Genomic DNA, 20,410 nt, shown 5'->3' on the forward strand with positions numbered 1-20,410 from the left:
CATTCTATACACCTTTAAAATCATCTTCTTTCGCTGATGCCAAGGAAATAACATACGGAATCACTCCTACAATCTATTATGACATGGGCCCAGTCTACAATGAATATGCACAATGTGTGCATAATGAAGAGCTGGAATACGAACATTTGTGCAATAATTAAAAACAGGACTAATATTTAAAAAATAACATTCTAGATATCACATACCCAGACAAATACCATATTCTTCAAATCATTTAGAGGGCTAGATGTTTACTCAAATCATTTAGAGGGCTAGAAGTTCCAGTAAAAGTATTTTAGAATTACCTTCAATGCTTACAATAATTATTACTCAAATTTGGTGGAAACAAATTTTTCAGTTCAAGCTTTGAATAAGTGAGCAATCGCATTAAGGTCAGAGCACCAATGTGTTGTCAAGTTATGGCTTCAGCTTTTAATCCTATTTTTCTTCTTACCAATATTTTAGGGAAAAATATTTTATGAAAATTGATTTAATTTAAGCATTTGTTATAGACTGAATGTTTGTGTCTCTCAATTTTTATGTGGAAACACCAACCCCCAATATGATGGTATTTGAAGGTGGAGCCTTCAGGAGTAATTAGGTTTAGATGAGGTCCTAAGGATGGGGTTCCCACGACTGGATTAGTGTCCTTATTAGAAAAGGAAGAGACCAGAGTGCCCCTCTCTATCTCTCCCTTTCATGTAAGGACACAATGAAAAGACAGCCATCTATGAGTCCTGAAGTGGGCCCTCATCAGGAAACAAATCTGCCTGGCACCTAGACCTTGGATTCTAGTCTCTAGATCTATGAAAAATAAATGTCTATTTTTAACCCACTTAGTCCATGGTATTTTATAATAGTAGCCCAGGTTGGTTAAGACAGCATCTTTACATTCTCACTCTGTTAACTACTGTTTTAATTTGAGGACTGAAGAATAGTGAAAAGAGAGGATCTGTTACCGAAACAAGATGGATCAAATTATGGATGTGAGCCTGCCTGTACCAAGAACTATGTTCATTCTGAAAATATAAAAGGTGTCACTTTAATAAAATCATCTTGAAATATGATAAAATTATCAGTACTGTGGCTTCTAGACTACTGTGGAGATATACAGTATTAAATTACATTTCCACTTAGAATAGCAGTAATTTCAGATTAACTAGTTTTATGCTCTAGAATTGGCTGGTTTCTTATCTGAGGGATAAGAAGTGAAACTTGAAATTCAAATAAAGAAAAGGGGAAAGTGTAGTGCACCATGAGAAGCTTAACACCTTAAAATAGTTATCTGTATACTGTCAGCAAGAGAACTGTAACTTATAGCACAAAGGAAAAGATGATCGTTAGCCTAACTTGGTTCTCATCAAAAGATTTTTAATGTTGCTATAATTAAGACATGATGTGTAATGAGAATATTTAGAGTATATTTTATTTGGGAAAAAATATAAAAGGTTAAGAAATTAAAAAGAAAAACTCCTCATATTCAAGATGCAAGTAATTTCACTTACAAACCAACATGTTTACAACAGATTTTATTTATTTATTTAAAACATTTTTTATTTATTGATTTTTAGAGAGAGCGCGAGGAATGGGGAGATTAAGGAAGAGAGAAGGAGGGAGGGAGAGGAAAACATCAATTTGTTGTTCCACTTATTTATGCATTCATTGGACCTTACCAGGAATCAAACCTGCAACCACAGCATATCAGGATGATGCTCTAACCAACTGGGCTACCAGCTAAGGCCAACCATAGATGTTCTTAAAATTAATAACAATGACTTTTCAATCAGCAGTTTCTGTTTTTTAAATATGAAAATATGCTTATATAATGTAACTAACATTCATAATTCAACCTTTAAAATCATCATGCAAAAAAGTATACTTTGAAAAATATGGACACTACAAAAAATTCAGCTTTATTTCCAATAGTAAAATACAACACAATATTACACACAGAAATATTTAGGCTTTAAATCATTTTAATTCACTGAACAAATACTAAGTGAGCACCTTTTATATTCCAAGGATTATTTCTGGCACTGAAAATACAGAAGTGAAGAAGATGGACAAAACCACTAACATAATCGTGATGTTAATACTAACAACAGGAGGTAATAAATATATTGCTACTATGTGCATGACACTGTTAACTAATTTCATCTTTATGACAACAACCCTATGAGGTAACTGAAGCAGAGGGCTGAAAACCAGTCTATCTTAATTACAGGATCTAGAAGTAGACAACCTAGAATAAAGCAAGGCAATTTCAGCTAATTAACGCAACAAAGTCTACAAAACAGTGCAATGAAATAGAAACTGTTAGATCCAAAAAATAGTTTGTCAAGTTACTTACTAAGGAACAAGCCTTTAATAAGTTGATGACATTTGAGTCAAGAGTTGAAAATCCGAGGGCAGAACTTTCTGTGCAGAGGGCTCAGCAACCACCCATGAGGCAGGAGAGATTATCCTATGTAATAAAAACCCTAATATGCAAATCGACCAAATGGCAGAAAGACTGGTTGCTATGATGTGCACTGACCACCAGGGTGCAGACGCTCAATGCAGGAGCTGCCCCCTGGTGGTCAGTGCGCTCCCACAGGGGGAGCGCCGCTCAGCCAGAAGCCAGGCTTATGGCTGGCTGGTGAGTGCAATGGCGGTGGTGGGAGCCTCTCAGCCTCTGCTGCTGATAGGCAGACATCCCTGAGGGGTTCTGGACTGTGAGAGAGTGCAGGCTGGGCTGAGGGACTCTTCCCTCTCCAGTGCACAAATTTCGTGCACCGGGTCTCTAGTTATATATAATTTGAACACAAAGAGGGTAAGTGTTAAGTACAATTTATGAGAAAGTAAAAAGACTTATGAAAGAGTCACAGAGAAGGCAGGGGCCAGATGATATAAAGTCTTCTGGGTTGTGATGAAAGTCTGGTTGTATTTTAGACATGAAGGAAATCACTTCATAGTTTTAGACAGAGAAGTGTCATTCAAAATCTAACAAGATCTTACTTGCCTAAATATGAATATGGAGAAAGAAAATGTTTCTGTGTAATAATTTGTTTTAGGCCTAGTAACTTGCTGTCCCTTTGGATCATGATAAATACTCCCTGGAAGGAGATCAATTCTAATTAAATGATCTAAAGAAGCAGTTGCCAACTGGTGGTCCGCAAACCACTGGTGGTTTGTGAGGTCCAAAAGGTTGGCAACCACTGGTTTAAGGAAACCTTTGGAGCAGTGGTCACCAACCAGTGGTCCGCGGACCACTGGTGGTCTGTGAGGTCTGAAAGGTTGGCAACTGCTGATCTAAAGAAATAGGAGAATACTTATCTTTTGAAAGATATCTCCTCCATAAACATATATAATGATACTTGTAAAACATTTGATTCAAACAAACTAATAAGAAGTTCTAGATAATACAAGTAAATCTAAGCCAAGTAGTAATAATTTTAGTTAGATTTCACTTTTGCCTTCATGTAGAAATGAAGTAATTTAAAGAAATCTCAATTTAAGAATGAAGACTGTTAAGATAATCCCTAAATCAACATATCCTTCAATGATATTCAGAATTTGGTTCAGGAACCTTACACCGACTTGTTCAATCACATGACTTAGCTGGTAACTGTACCTACCATTGTGACCCATAGTTAAAAGAGACAAGTACCTGGTATTCCTGGCACATGAGATTGTTTTTATGCTCTAGGATTAAGAGAGTATTCCAAATGCAATAAAATTCAGAAACAACATGCACAAGTATAACATGAATTAAGACAACCGGCTCCTATCCTGTGCCTTGTTTAGTTAATTAAAGTTCTTTTCTTCAGGGATGGGGTGGGTGGGATAGTGAGATGAAGAGGAGCAGACCATGCCAAAAACAATACACAATCCAGTCCTGGGAAACAGGGTTCTCAAGTTTTGGTCCAATTTCCCAGACCCATTATTTCCTCAGCTCACACCAACAAAATGGGTGCCAAATAAGGGAGATTATTGAAATCCCTGCCACTGTCCTGGAAGTTCTATCCAGACACAGGTCAGAACTGCCAGCGAAAAAATTACCATCATACACTACTAAACCACAGCCAGATTGGAATGGATGTCTGTTAATTAATCTTATCACATACAACACAACCCCACACTTTTATTACCAAAATGAGTTTTTGGCTTTTACCATGTTATGCATTTCTGATTGGACCAATTACTGGAACAGGACTACACATCCCAACCACCTCATGCTACTGAAAACCTCTCTGAAATTTCTTGAGAACAACTTTCTTTCCAAGTCTCTAATTCTACCAAGCTTGTTGGATAAACGTACAACTTTTAGGGGCATAAATGCCACTCTAGATTTTGTCTTGACAAGTTTTCCCAATATCACACCTACAAATGAGAGTCTAAGCCTTGACCAACTGGACGAAATGGAAAGGTTTTCTTTTTTCCCAATGCAATTGAGTTATTCTGGTATGTACAAAACTCATGTTTAACAAAGTCTATCATAAATTTAGTATATAATTATGTTCAGCTGTATTAGACATTTCTTTAAGTACCTTAATATTATATCCCTAGCTTAAATTAGCATTCAAATGAAAGAACTTTTTAAATCGATAGACAGGGCTCAATTAAATGTAGAAAAAAGGATGATGCTTTAGACAAACAATTTCCAACCTGAACACACAGGTTCCATTCTATTACTAAAAGGTTTGCATATTCTTCATGATATTTCTGTTAATATCCATCAATTGGGAAAATGTTATAAAAGATATGACAAATCAGTGCTTGTAAAATTTGTGTTTTAAAATTACATTATTCTCTTTTTCTTTTAAGTGTGATACTGGTATGATGATTATATTTTTTTGAGTGTTCTTTCTTGGAGAGATATACTAAAATGTATACAAAAGAAATGGTAAAATGGCAAGAATCTGCTTCAAAATAATACTGGGGGTGGGGAGGTGAACAGGGGTACTAATGAAACAAGAAGGATATAAGGACCCTTATACTATTCTATTTTTATGTGTGTGAATAGTCCATAATAATGTAAATGCAATACTTTTTTCTACCCACTATATATAACCAAGGAGCATTAGTATACAGTTACTCAAGAAACTATCAATTTTAGTCTATAGAATATGCTTGTTACTCATGGATTCCTTCCTATACTGTGGGTCATAGTCACAGGATGAGATTTACCAGTCCAGAGCATGGTGTTTGAACATGAATGATAAATAATGAAGAAATCAAAGAATGAAACCAACAGATAATATTCTTTGTCAAATGTCTGAAATTTCTTATTTTAATTATTTTAATAAATAGGTGCAATCCCTAAAAGGAAATAACACTGCCAATTTGGTGGTAATTTGCTGATTCTAAGTTGAAGTCAAAACCAATTAGCTTTAATTGACCACATCTGTTTTTCAAATCTGAGCAAGATTCACGAGCACATTTGTACTTCTATCAAAAAGTAACGTAACAACCACATAAAAATTACAACTAAAATACAGAACCATCATTCAGAACTGCCTGAAATCTAGCTAAATGGAAGTCCTACAACTATGGATTCAAAGAATAAGCCAGAGACTGGCAGTAGGGTCAGAGATCTAGAATGGGCTGGTCCCCACACCCACGTGTGGTGGGTAAATATTGGGAGAACTACCTCAGCTGTGGAGATACCCCTTGTGAAGCAAGGGGTCCCAGCCCCACAACAGCCTCCCAACTTCCCTACCCAGGGTTCCAGTGCCAGGAAGAGAAGTCCCCATAACTTCTGGCTGTAAAAATCAGTAAGGATTGTGGCTGAGTAATATGAGGTTGTTGGAGTTCCAAGCAGTTCCTTTTAAAGGGCCTGTGCATTCACTTACTCAAACTCACTCCCTCCAAGCTCCAGTGCTGGGGAAGTACATCAAAAGGCTCCAGGGACATATGTAGAGGAAGTGAATTGTCTGGCATAGGGAGAGAACGGAGGGTACAGCTTTCAACTAGACAAAATTGCTTGCAGAGGACACTGAACATTTTCTGAGACAACCCCTCCCCCCCTAATAGAGTCAGCAGGTAGGTGCCATATCTGAATCTCCATTAACCTGAGTAACACTATTAACCCTGCCCTGGTGATTCCCTGAAATCCTGCTCCACCAAACTGGCAGGCACACCCAAGCTATTTCCATACAAATGGCCTGTCCTGGCTCATGCTTCCTAAAATTTCTCAAACAAGCAGCATCAGGCCTCAGTGTGCCCTTTACCATTCGCTAAATGGCCCCAGGCTTGGTACTAGCAGCAGCTGGCCGTAATTTCCAGCTTGGCCTTGCCTGGGCACCTCTAATGCTAGCTCAAGTAGCAACCACCTGCCATTATTTTGTAGCTCATGCTGGGTGGCCCCAGACAGGTGGTGGCTGACCTTGGCTGCACTTCCCAGAGCCAGTGCACCTGGTGGACAGCTTCAGATCACATTGAAGCACTATCTAACCACCTCCAAAAGTGACACACTCAGGGGCGGATTCAGTAGGCACTAGCGCTCCACTAATGCAGGCCCATCTCTGTGGGGTGGGCCCTGTACAGCTCATTCTCCACAGTGGTTGGTGGTCACAACTAGTCCTTGCAGCCCCTTGGCCTGGGAGTAAATCCCTCCCATTGATGTGCCAACAGCAATCAAGGATCAACTACAATAGAAGGGTGTATACAGTCCACACAAGATTGTGGAGGGGGACAAGCTGGAGTGTCTAGCGCATGTGACCATGGAAGCTAAGCCACTAGATTATACAGAACACCTTCTACATTAGGCCACTTTACCAAGCCCAAGAGATGTAACAGCTCTACCTTATACATAGAAACAAACATAGGGAGGCTGAGAAAAGGAGGAGACAAAGAAACATGTCCGAAATGAAAGAACAGAACAAAATTATAGGAAAAGAACTAAACAAAATGGAGACAAGCAATCTAGATGCAGAGTTCAAAATACTGGTTATACTAATGCTCAAGGAACTTAGTAAGAATTTCAACAGCATAAAAAAGAACACTGGAACTATAAAAAAGAAATACTCAGAAATTCAGGATACACTAACTGAAATGAAGAATAATTTATAGAAAATCAACAGTAGAGAAGATGAAGCAGAGAACCAAAAAAATGATTTTGAATATAAGGAAGGCCAAGAGACATATGAAAACATGCTCAAAGTCACTAATCATCCAAGAGATGGAAATCAAAATGACAATGAGGTACCAGCTCACACCTGTCAGAATGGCTATCATCAACAAATCAACAAATGACAAGTGCTGGTGAGGAACCCTCGTGCACTGCTGGTGGCAATGCAGACTGGTGCAGCCACTGTGGAAGACAGTATGGAGTTTCCTCAAATACTAAAAATGGAACTTCCATTTGACCCAGTGATCCCACTTCTAGGAATATATCCCAAGAAACTAGAAGCACCAATCAGAAAGGATATATGCACCTCTATGTTCATGGCAGCACAATTTACAATAGCTAAGATTTGGAATCAGCCTAAGTGCCCATCTGCAGATGAGTGATAAGAAAACTGTGGTACATCTACACAAAGGAATACTACGCTGTGGTAAAAAAGAAGGAACTCTTATCATTTGCAACAGCATGGATGGAGCTGGAGAGCATTATGCTAAGTGAAATAAGTCAGTCAGAGAAAGATAAATATCACATGATCTCTCTCATTTGTGGAATATAATGAACAACATAAACTGATGAACAAAAACAGATCCAGAGACAGAGAAACATCGCTCAGATACTCAAATCTCAGAGGGAAGGTAGGGGAGGGTGGAGGTAAGGAGGAGAGATCAACCAAAGGACTTGTATGCATGCATGCATATAAGCATAAGCAATGGATGCAGACAACAGGGGGTGAGGGTGAGGGTGAGGGCAGGATTGGGGGGGGGGGACGACAATGGGGGGATAAGGACATATTTGTAATACCTTAATCAATAAAGGAAAAAAACAAAACATCAAATCAGAATAGCAAAAATAAGAATACAAAAAATGAGGATAGTGTAAGGAGCCTCTGCGATAACTTCAAGCTTATCAACATATGCATCATGGGAGTGGCGGAAGAATAAGAGAGAGTAAGAAATTGAAAACCTATTTGGAAAAATAATGACAGAAAACTCCCCTACCCTGGTGAAGGAAATAAGACACACAAGTCCAGGAAGTGCAGAGATTCCCAAATAAGATGAATCCAAAAAGGATCACAAAAACACACATTAGAATTAAAATGCAAAAGGTTAAAGACAAAGAAAGAATTTTAAAAGCATCAACAGAAAAAGTTATCTACAAGGCAGCTTCCATAAGACTTTCAGCTGATTTCTCATCAAGAACTTTGCAGTCCAGAAGGGATTGGCAAAATATGTTTAAAGTGATGAAAAGAAAGGGCCTACAAATTTGATTACTCTAATCAGCAAAGCTATCACTTAGAATCAAAGGACATATAAAGAGCTTCCTAGACAAGAAAAAGCTAAAGGAGTTCATCATCACCAAACCAATATTACATGAAATGTTAAAAGGTCTTCTTTAAGAATAAAAAAATTGTCAAAAATATGAACAATAAATACATATCAACAACTGAATCTAAAAAAACCCAAAAACAAAAAACCCCCACACAAAACAACACCACCAACATGAACAAGCAGAACAGAAACACACTCAAGGATACAGAGAATATTTTGAAGGTTGCCAAAGGGAAGAGGGTTTGGGGGAAAAGGGTAAAAAGGTGAAGGGATTAATAAGTATAAGTTGGTTGTTACAGAATAGTCATGGGTATGTAAAGTACAGCACAGGGAATATAGTCAATAATGTAATAACTATGTACGGTATCAGATGGGTATGAGATTTATTAGGATGATCACTTAGTAAGCTATGTCTAACCAATGGGCTGTACACCAGAAAATAATATAACATTGAAAAAAAAAGTGAGAAAATGTGAGTTTACAAAAGCTTTAGTGCAGTTTAAAAATAACAGTCAACTGCCCAAATGGCATGGCTCAGTGGTTGAGCATCAATCTATGAACCAGGAGACCTCAGTTTGATTCTCGGTCAGGGCACATGCCCAGGTTGTAGGCTTGATCCCCCGTAGGGAGCATGCAGGAGGCAGCTGATTAATGATTCTCTCTCATCACTGATGTTTCTCTCTCTCTCTCTCTCTCTCTCTCTCTCTCTCTCCCTCCCTCTTCCTTCCTCTCTGAAATCAATAAAAATATATTAAAAAAAAATAAGTCACCCTTTGGCACTTTTCCAAGGAAAGTAGGTTTCGATATTCAGGTAATTATAATGAAGTGATTAAAAGATAAAAAAAAATTAGCTACGCTGTTAACAGTATCATCTCATTTAACCACAAAATCATGCTACCTACCATTTAGACTAAAATGTATTACCAGTCATCAATGAAACCATATTTAATCAAATGTCCAGCAGAATGAGGTAACTTCTCTGATTAAAACTAATACCCATTAAGTTTTCCTTTGTTAAAGCCCTTGATATACTGATTAACTTTCCTGATTCAGCAAAGTATATAGGATACAGATTTTCACTGATAAAGAAAATATTACAGGTATACTGAACCATCAGTGTAACATCTACAATAGGATTATCTAGATGTAATAGATTAAGTTAGGGATACTGAGACACAATATTCCCTTCACAAGTAATTTTTCTGACTAAATATTCAATTTGAACTTTCCTGCGACTTATCTCTCTTCTAAAGCAAATTACAGAATAGAAATGATGTAGGAGGGGGGGGGGGGGAGGGAGAGAGAGAGAGAGGAGAAAATGGCGGCTGAATAGGCAGACATGTCCTGCGCCTTTTCCCGGAACAGATTGAAGGAGCCACTAAATTGGATGGTGTCCACCCGGAATTGGTGAATTGGACACAGCTGTTGAGACAATTTGAAGCCAGAAGGGCAGAGGGCACTTGGAGAATGGTAGGATCAGGGACTTGAGCAGGAGAGAGACACATAACCACCAGGCCAAAATGGTCAGAAGGAAGCTGCATTGCACCAAGTCCATGTTCCTTGGGGACAGGCGTAATGTCCGACTGTGGAAAGGAAGTCCACAGGGCTACTTGTGGCTGGGGAATCTAGATCTAAGTCCACAGCTTCGAGAGGATGTGCCCAGAAAGGGCCTGAAGAGCTGCCCGAGCAGTGCAGTGCCGGGAGGAGAGAAACTTGCAGTCCCGTGGTTGTTTTGCCTTTGCTTTTATTCACTAAATCCAGTTCATAGGAACTTTCAATTACAAACACTCACCCTGAGTCTACAGTGCCAGTGGAGGTGCAGATTTGTGGAGTCTGGGGAGAGGCTGTGGAGGAAAGCAGGGCAGGGAGAGATGACCAGGAATTCGGTCCTGAGACATTCATGACCTTCCAAACCTAAGCAGCCATTTTTCTCCTGATGAGCCAGCCCCTCCCAGCAGTCTCAAGGCAGCTAATACAGCCACACCCAGCCTACACCTTGAGCTGCACAAAGGAAACAAAGACTCTGCATAGCCCCAAAGAGCCCTCAGGGACTGGATTGAAGAAGGGCCATTCAGTCTGGATAGTGACACCCATCTATAGCCCAGTCAGAAACAGATGCTTGAGTGATTAAGATTGACAGCAGGCAGACAGGCAAAGGGGGCAGATTGGTCCCACCTGCTTGCAACCAAAGCTGTGGAGGCAGACATAGAGGAGTGGTGGATTGCTTGGAACCTAAACACGGTGCTATCTAACAGGAAACTGAGAAGTGGCAGACAGAACAGAAGAGTGCGGTCTTAAACCAGCCCCCATGGGGCAGTAAAACTTGGATGAAGCAAATGACACATCACTTTTTTTCAATCTTATATTTTAAAAAAATTTTGTTTTGTTTATCTTTTATTGTACTACTTTTCTCCATTCTATTTTTTGTTATTTTTCTTATTTTTTCCTTTTTCTACCCTTCCTCACTTCTCCCTCTTTCATCCTGTTTTCTCTTCTGCCCCACTTTAGTTTTTCCCTTACCTTTCTTTTAACCTTTTGATAAAAATTGATCTTCTTTATCTGCTTTATTGGCATGTTATTATTATTGTAGTCTCTGTTGGCTTACTCATGTATCTAATATCCTCCCCCCTGCTCCACGTCCATGCACCCTTCTCTTTTTTATTTCTTCAATAGTTTTTTTCTATGCTTTTGTTTTTCCTCTCCTCTCTTACTCTCTTCTTCTCCTAATTGTTTAATTAGCTTGACTCACTAAACGCAAGCCAATTTGCTCTTGCCTCTATCTCCTTTTCCAAAAACAAGTGAATACATTTTTAAAAAATGTTGTTTTATTTATTCCTTTTTTCTTATCCACTCATTCTCTTTCTACCTCCTCTAAACTAAACGGTGGTCCTTCCCCTATTCAATGAATTCCTCAACCCTACTTTCTGTATATAAACTCTGTCTCTACTCTGTCGTGCCCCCCCCGCCCTTTGGGTGATTGTTGTTTGCAGTTTTTGGTTTATTTATTTGTTTTGTGGAGTTTTCTCCCCATATGTATATGTTTTTTCTTCTTTTTATTTTCTCTCTTACCTTTATTCCTTTTCTAAATGTCATTTTTGCTCTTGACTCTTTCTTAATTCTCCTTCCTCTGGTGGTCACTTTTATTGCGGTTATTGGTGTTGTGAGTACATTCTTGTTTTGTTCCCTTTGTGTTGTGTCTTGTCGAGTTGTATTTTGAGCAGTTCGATAAACAGGCAGAGTGCAAGCCACATAACCAGACACCCTGAGAGGAAACTTCATCCATGAACAGGACAGTAAACTCAAGAGCCAGCTATACCAAGAGAACCCAAATATCCCAACAAGAATCATCCCTAGAATACCAGGCCCAGAAGACCTGAGAGATTGCACCACTGGGTGCCAAAAAACATCTACTATATTAAGACAAACTCAAAATAATTTGGGTGACATAGAAGTTTGATCTAATACACAGAAACAACCACAAAGGAACAGCCAAAATGGGGAGACAAAGAAACAAAAGAAAAGGAGGAATCACCAGAAAAGGAAATAAACGAAATGGAGGCAAGCAATCTGTCAGAGAAAGAATGCAAAGAAATGGTTATAAGGACGCTGAAAATGATGGAAGATCAATTCAACAAAACATGTAAGAATCAAGAGGAAATAAAGAATGACAATACTGCAATGAAGAACACAATGGAAAGCATCAAGAGTAGACTAGAAGAAGCTGAGGACTCCATCAGCAAGTCAGAAGACAAGGTAAAAGTACAACACTCAAGCAGAGCAACAACCTGAAAAAAAAAAAGCTTAAAAAATAGGAGAGCTTAAAGAGCTTTGAAACAATACAAAATGAAACCACATCCACATAACAGGGGTACCAGAGGAAGAGGAAGTTGAGCAAGGAATAGAAAACCTGTTTGAAGAAATAATGATTGAAAACAACCCTGATTTGGGGAAGAAAAAACTCACACAAGTCCAGGAAGCACACAGAGTCCCAAACAAGATGAACCCAAAACAACCGATACCAAGAATTAAATTGGCAAACATCAATGACAAAGAATCTTAAAGGTTGCCAAAGAGAGAAACAGAAAGTTACCTACAAGGATCTCCTATTAGACCAGTGGTTGGCAAACCGCGGCTCGCAAGCCACATGCGGCTCTTTGGCCCCTTGAGTGTTCTAACACCACTTCTTCAAAATAGACTTGCCCAGGCTGAAAACTGACTTCTGCACATGGGCCACGAAGTTTCAATCGCACTGTACGTGCACACCCGCACGTGGTATTTTGTGGAAGAGCCACACTCAAGGGGCCAAAGAGCTGCATGTGGCTCACGAGCCGCGGTTTCCCGACCACTGCATTAGACTATCAATTGATTTCGCAACAGAAACACATCAGGCCAGAAGGGAATGGAATGAAATATAGTCATGCAAAGCAAGGGACTGAATCCAAGAATACTATACCCAGCAAGGCTATCATTCGAAATTGAAGGTAAAATCAGGAGCATCACAGACAAAAAAAGGCTAAAGGAGTTCATTACCATCAAGCCAACAATGCAAGAAATGCTAAAAAGATCGGAAGCAATTCAACAAGAGGATACAACTCTGATAAACATGTATTCACCCTATACAGGAGCACCCAAATACATAAAAAAAAGTCTGGAAGATATCAAGGAAGAGATCGACAGCAATACAATCATAGTAGGGCACATTGATACCCAATTGACTTCACTGGCTAAATCCTTGAAACAAAAAATCAGCAAAGAAACAGCAATGTCAAATGACTCACTAGATCAGATGGAATTAATTGACATCTTCAGAATATTTCACCCCAAAGCTTCAGAATATACATTCTTCTCAAGTGCACACAAGACATTTTCAAAGACAAACCACATATTGTGACAAAAGCAAAGTCTCTTCAAATTCAAGAAGATAGATATCAAATCAAGCATCTTCTAGAATCACAAAAGCATAAAATTTGAAAGCAACTACAATAAAAACAATGAAAAACAAAAATCAAGCACTTGGAGGCTATTAAATAATGATTGGGTTACCAAAGATATGGAAGAAGAAATAAAAAGCATCCTGAAAACAAATGACAATGAAAACACAACAATCCAAAATCTATGGGACACAGTGAAAACAGTCCTGAAAGGCAAGTTTATAACTCTACAGGCCTACCTCAAAACTAAACAAAACAAAACAAAACAAAACAAACAACAATAACAATGTCCAGGTCAACCAAAAAAGTTTGAAGACCAACAATTACAAGCATTATTGGATGAAGATGCGTGTCAAACTCAAAAACAACTTGCAGAAAGATTAAACGTTGCTCAGCAAACAATTTCCAATCGTTTACCAGCAATGGGAAAGATTTTAAAGGAAGGAAAATGGGTGCCACATCAACTGAACGAAAGACAAATGGAAAACTGAAAAGTCTTCAGTAAAACGTTGCTTCAACAGCACGAAAGAAAGACTTTTTTACATCGAACTGTGACTGGCGATGAAAAGTGGATTTATTTGGAGATCCCAAATGCACAAAATCATGGGTTGATCAAGGTCAACCATCAACATCGACTGCAAGGCCAAATCGCTTCGGAAAGAAGAAAATGCTCTGCGTTTGGTGGGATCAGGAAGATGTGGTGTATTATGAGCTTCTAAAACCAGGTGAAACCGTTAATACTGATTACTACCAACAACAAATAATCAATTTGAAGCACACTTTGATCGTGAACTGACCAGAATGGGCCAGAAGACACGGCAAAGTAATTTTGCTTCATGATAATACACCATCACACACTTCAAAACCAGTTAAAGACACGTTAAAAGATCTTGCCTGGGAAGTATTAACCCACCCGCTGTATTCACCAGACCTGGCTCCTTCAGGTTACCACTTGTTCCGATCGATGGCACACCCACTTTCTGTGTAGCACTTCAAAACGTATGAAGAAGTGGAAAATTGGGTCTCTGAATGATTTGCCTCAAAACAAGAAAAGTTCTATTGGGATGGTATCCACAAATTACCTGAAAGATGGGAGAAATGTGTAGCTAGTGATGGACATTACTTTGAATAAAGCACTTTTGATGCTTCTCTTGAAATTATTTTATTACAAAATCCGTATTACTAACTGATACACCTAGTAGAATCATCGAACAGTCTGTCCAACCTCATAGGGAAGGTGGGGGCGGGGGAGGTGTAAGAGATCAACCAAAGGACTTATATGTATGCATATAATCATATCCCATGGACACAGACAGTAGGGGGGCCAGGGCTTGTGCTGGAGGTTGGGTGTGGCCAGGGAGAGGTCAATGGGGGAAAAAGGAAATGTATGTAATACTTTAAACAATAAATAATTTAAATTAAAAACAAACAAACAAAGAACATAATCATCTCCACAAATAATGATTCAGGTGAGTTCTAGGTAATCAAGATTTTACTATTTTCTACTCAGATTAGGTTATGAAAAGTTTATTTTTAAAAATTATGGGAAACTGCTACATTTTCTAAAAGCAAAGTAACAAAGTAAGTCCATACGTCTTTTATTTTATAAACCAGTAGTATTCAGGTTTTAATCAATGTTACATAAATAATTCAGTGAGTAAATTCTACTGTTCAAACTGAAAGACATTAATAAACGTTCATTTAATAACTGTGGTCTCCAAGCTATTCACTTCAAAAGCAACTACACGACAGATTTCAGTGTTATTCTAGTTAACAAGTATTCTGGGAACAGAATATATTCTTTTTTTATTTTTAAATTTTTATTTATTATTATTTAATCCCCACTCTATTTTTTTCAATTGATTTTCTTTTTTAGAGAGTGGAGGGGAGAGAAGAGGGGGTGGGTTGGGGGTGGGGAGGAGAGACTAATGTGATAGAGACACATTGACTGTTTGCCCCCAGCATGGGCCCCACTGGGGCCAGGGATGGAGCCTCCAATGGAGGTACATGTCCTTGAGTAGAATCGAACCTGCAACTCTTCGATCCCTGGCACATGCTCTAACCACTACCACTGAGGAACCTCAGCCAGGGCCAGAATATATTTTTAACAAAGTTAATGTGGCCAATGTAGATTTCTGAGGATAATACTCAAATCCTGGATGGCAGATCAGTGACAGAGGCCTAAGGAATGTTTAAGAATTCTTTAAAAAATTTTGGAGGGGGAAATCATAAATTTTGCTTGGAAACTTATGGGTACTCTCCTTCACCAAAACACAGGAGCAAAATTTTACCCAAGTATCAAGAAATTTGCAGACTACTAAAATCCACCAATGGATCTCAGGTTATCAGCCCCTGATCTAAAAGACACAGAAGACAGGGACTTAATGGGTCATGTGGTTTTCTTGCATCATTTGTCCCATGTGAATGGATACTTTTCTAGTAATTCAATAGAAAACCACTGAAACAACCCTTCCCCCCCCCCCATATTAAATAGGCCTAATAAATCTTACTTGGAAGGAAGGGGAAAAATTCATATTAAAAAAGATATTATTGCCAAAACCGGTTTGGCTCAGTGAATAGAGCGTCAGCCTGCGGACTGAAAGGTCCCAGGTTCGATTCCGGTCAAGGGCACGTAACTTGGTCAAGGGCACATCCCCAGTAGGAGGTGTGCAAGAGGCAGCTGATCGATGTTTCTCTCTCATCGATGTTTCTAACTCTCTATCCCTCTTCCTTCCTCTCTGTAAAAAATCAATAAAATATTTAAAAAAACAAACAAAAAAACCCCAAAAAGATATTATTTTACACACACATTATTACTGTTATTACTTCCATTACATAGTAACAAAGCTTCTGACAACATTTCACTGCTGCATCATCAGCTTTTAGAACAAAACCTATAAAACATATTAGGTATTCAATTACTATTGGACAAATAGATAAATTAGCATACAGTAAGTCCTCACTTAACATCATTGACAGGTTCCTTAACTTTAAGTAAAACAATGTATAACAAGACGAATTTTTACCACAGGCTAAATGATATAAACAAGAGTTAAGTTCCTATGGCACCTCATCAATATTATAACAAAATGATGTTTAGAATCTGCTGTACTTTTATTTGAAAACACATCTAGATATAATAACATCTAAATCAATTTTAACGGGCAATTTTCTCCAAAAGGAATTTAATTACATACCCCATCAATCTGAAAGCAAATGACAAAGATTCTGAATATAGTGTTTGGTTTTAGAGTTAATAAATTCTTTATTCACACTGATGGAGATAAATTAAACAGATCTACCTTAAGAAATCCTGGAAATTACCTGTCCGGCATGGCCTGGTGTATGGGTGTCAACCTATAAACCAGGAGGTCATGGTTCGAGTCCTGGTCAGGGCACATGCCTGGGTTGTGAGGTTGGTATTCAGTGTGGGGCGCAGAGGAGGCAGCCAATCAATGACTCTCTCTCATGATTGATGTTTCTATCTATCTCCCTATCCCTTCTTCTCTGAAATCAATAAAAATATAGTAAGAAAACAACCTGAAAATTAAAATTAATTTATCCGAAATGAAAATGTCATTTTTCAACTTTGTCAAATATGTTAGAACTCCAGTGCAAGTCAGGTACCCATGCAGTCCTTCAGTTCTCCTAGCTCTGCTGTTTCATTTCCTTAGGCAAAAGAAATAAACCAAGTTCAGCCTTTTCTATATACTAAGTAAAATCTGAGTCCTTGGGCCGAAACCGGTTTGGCTCAGTGGATAGAGCGTCGGCCTGCGGACTGAAGGGTCCCGGGTTCGATTCCGGTCAAGGGCATGTACCTTGGTTTCGGGCACATCCCCAGTGGGAGGTGTGCAGGAGGCAGCTGATCGATGTTTCTCTCTCATCGATGTTTCTAGCTCTCTATCCCTCTCCCTTCCTCTCTGTAAAATATCAATAAAATATATTAAAAAAAAAAAAAATCTGAGTCCTTGGCATTCCTTGTTGCTCCTGGTAAAATAATGTATAACAAGACGAATTCTACCACAGGCTAAATGATATAAACAAGAGTTAAGTTCCTATGGCACCTCATCAATATTATAACAAAATGATGTTGAGAATCTGCTGTACTTTTATTTGAAAACACATCTAGATATAATAACATCTAAATTAACTTTAACGAGCAATTATTGGACAGCCAGAAATAAAAACTGGAAAATGAACCATCAACCTCAATTTCGCCTAATACAAAATGTGTTATCATTTCAATGATGAACTATGTAGGGACATATGCTAAGAACCATCTCTCAGAAATTTCTGGGTCACAATAACAAAATAAGAACACTAAGAACCATCAGAGAAGAATAAAAATTTCTTAAACTGTAAGTCAACAAGAACATTTAACATAATTTATATCTGATTTATATGTCATTTTCAAAACATAGCTATTGGATTGAATAAAATACAATGTACATTTTAGGAAATTATGTTCAGGAATTGTGGATGTGCCAGTTAACAACTTTCTTATTGCTCCAGTAAAACACAATGTTGCCAGATCCTAGCAACAGCTGAGAGAATCATTCTGGTTCTTCTAAGTCAGTGGTCGGCAAACAGTGGCTCGCGAGCCACATGTGGCTCTTTGGCCCCTTGAGTGTGGCTCTTCCACAAAATACTAAGGCCTGGGCAAGTCTATTTTGAAGAAGTGGCGTTAGAGAAAGTTTAAATTTAAAAAATTTGGCTCTCAAAAGAAATTTCAATCGTTGTACTGTTGATATTTGGCTCCGTTGACTAATGAGTTTGCCGACCACTGGTCTAAGTCACCACAGGGGAGAGGGGAAAAAAAATTTGATCTACCTAAATAAGTTAGATTAAGATCTCTTATGAAGACAAAGAAAGGACTAAGCTTACCACCAAAATATATTTTTGGGAAATTACTGGGTTTTGGCAAACTTACAAAGTTATAATAACTGCTTATTAGATAGATCATTTATTCTTAATAGTATTACAAATACCATTTCACAGAGCTTTCCAGATAAAGGGCCAGCTAATACTGGTTTTACTCTAATGATCTTGTTATTTAATAACATGAGGAGAAATGGGATCTCACAGGTGTAGCAGAGACTGCAATGTCCTATCCCAGTGGTCGGCAAACTCATTAATCAACAGAGCCAAATATCAACAGTACAACGATTGAAATTTCTTTTGAGAGCCGAAAACCGACTTCTGCGCATGGGGCCTCGAAGTTTCAATCGCACTGTACGTGCGCGCCCACACGTGGTATTTTGTGGAAGAGCCACACTCAAGGGGCCAAAGAGCCGCATGTGGCTCGTGAGCCTATTCCAACACCTATTCTCTCCTTGCTGTTTAGTAACCCCAGTTTTACTTGGTTGAGATATATGCACAGCTAAAGGATTACATTTCCAAGATGCCTTCATAGCTAGATGTAGCCATGTGACTAAATTCTGGCCAATAGGATGTAAGGGGAAATAGTGTGTGAGACTTCTTAGAAGGTTAAGGCTTTCTTCCTTTAATTTTTCCTATTGCCTGGAATATGGATATAAAGGCTATAGCATTAGCAGTCAAATTTAACCATGAGATAACTAACCTTTTGCTTGAAAAGTGAGCATGCACAAGGAATCCAGTGTCATGACATGGAGGAATAGTGTATCAGTCTCAGACCCACCTCCCTCTGACCTTCTTTAAATGAGAGAATAAATCACAACTTATGATTCCCAACCTTTGCTGAACACTGGAATCCTAGTGAGCTTTTAAAATTCTGGATACCAAGGTAGCAACCCATACTAAATAAATCAGAATACCTGGGGACTGGAATTAGGTATCAATACATTTTAAAGACACCCAGGTGATTTCAATGTGCAGCAAAGTTTGGGCATGAATCCTTATTTCTAACAGCTGATTCTAAATCTAACAATATTGCATCAGTAACAAAAAAAGAATAAAAATTACAAAAACTAAATAATTTTATGGCAACATTCGATTAAGTATTAGTTTAAGTGAAAACCTGCAAATGAAAAGGCATATTTAAATATTACTATGTGGTAAATTATTACTGAAGTAGAAAGATAAAGAGTATATTTATTGAGCACTTTGCTCATATTTTTAAGCTTTACCTCATTTAATCCTCACCACAATCCTCTGAGGCAGTATCATGCATATTTTACAGTGGAATAAACAGAGGCTCTGAGAAAACAAATACCTTACTCAGGGTCTCACATCAAGTAACTGGCAGAGCCAAGATACAGGTTCCTGTTTGTGCAAATTCAAGGTTTGTGTATTTTCTATTACATTATAACTCAAAAAGAAAAGAGACTAAGAGGTCTCTAGAGTTATATATTTTTTTGAGGAAATATTAGTTTTATGAAAGATTTTGAAAATGAATTTAAAATATTAACAAGGATAAAACATCCCTATCCAATCTGTAAACATTTCATAAATCTTGTGAACCAAAAGATCAACATACTAAACCCATGTTTATAATAGCACTATTCACAATAGCCAGGAGACAGAAGCAATCCATATGTCCATTGAGAGATGAATGGATAAACAAATGTGGTATATACAGACAATGAAATATCACTCAGCTTAAAAAAGGAAGGCAATCCTGTCACACACTTCAACATGGATGAACTCCTAAGACATTATGCTAAGCCAGTCACAAAAAGACAAAATTATTCCATTTATATGAAGTATCTAATGTGGTTAGATTAATAGAAATAGAAAGTAGAATAGTGGTTACCTGGGGCTGAGAAGTTGGGAGCAAGGGGAGAGGGGAAGGGAATTTTTTAATGGATCTAGAGTTTGATTTGCAAGATGAAAAAGTTCTGGAGATGTGTTTCATGACAATGTGAACATAGTTAACACTACTGAACTGTACACTTAAAAATGAAGATAGGAAATTTTGTTTTTTAATCACAATAAAAAATGTTAAGTTAATATTTACTGAATTATCCATAACTCAATATGGGAATTATTAAGTATACATAAACAGTTTAATACCACTAAAAAATCCATTACAGTAATGCCTAAGAGCTCCTGAATAAGTATTT

The 20,410-nt window shown here is 38.0% G+C and overlaps 1 protein-coding gene across 1 annotated transcript in view; it reads right to left on the minus strand.

Annotated features, from left to right (window-relative positions):
• ZC3H13 (zinc finger CCCH-type containing 13) overlaps window positions 1-20,410 on the minus strand; it is a 154,000-nt gene that overhangs the window by 63,770 nt on the left and 69,820 nt on the right. The window lies entirely within an intron of this gene.

The sequence above is a fragment of the Plecotus auritus genome, assembly GCF_963455305.1.
Source record: "Plecotus auritus genome assembly, chromosome: 3".
NCBI classification, from domain to species: domain Eukaryota; kingdom Metazoa; phylum Chordata; class Mammalia; order Chiroptera; family Vespertilionidae; genus Plecotus; species Plecotus auritus.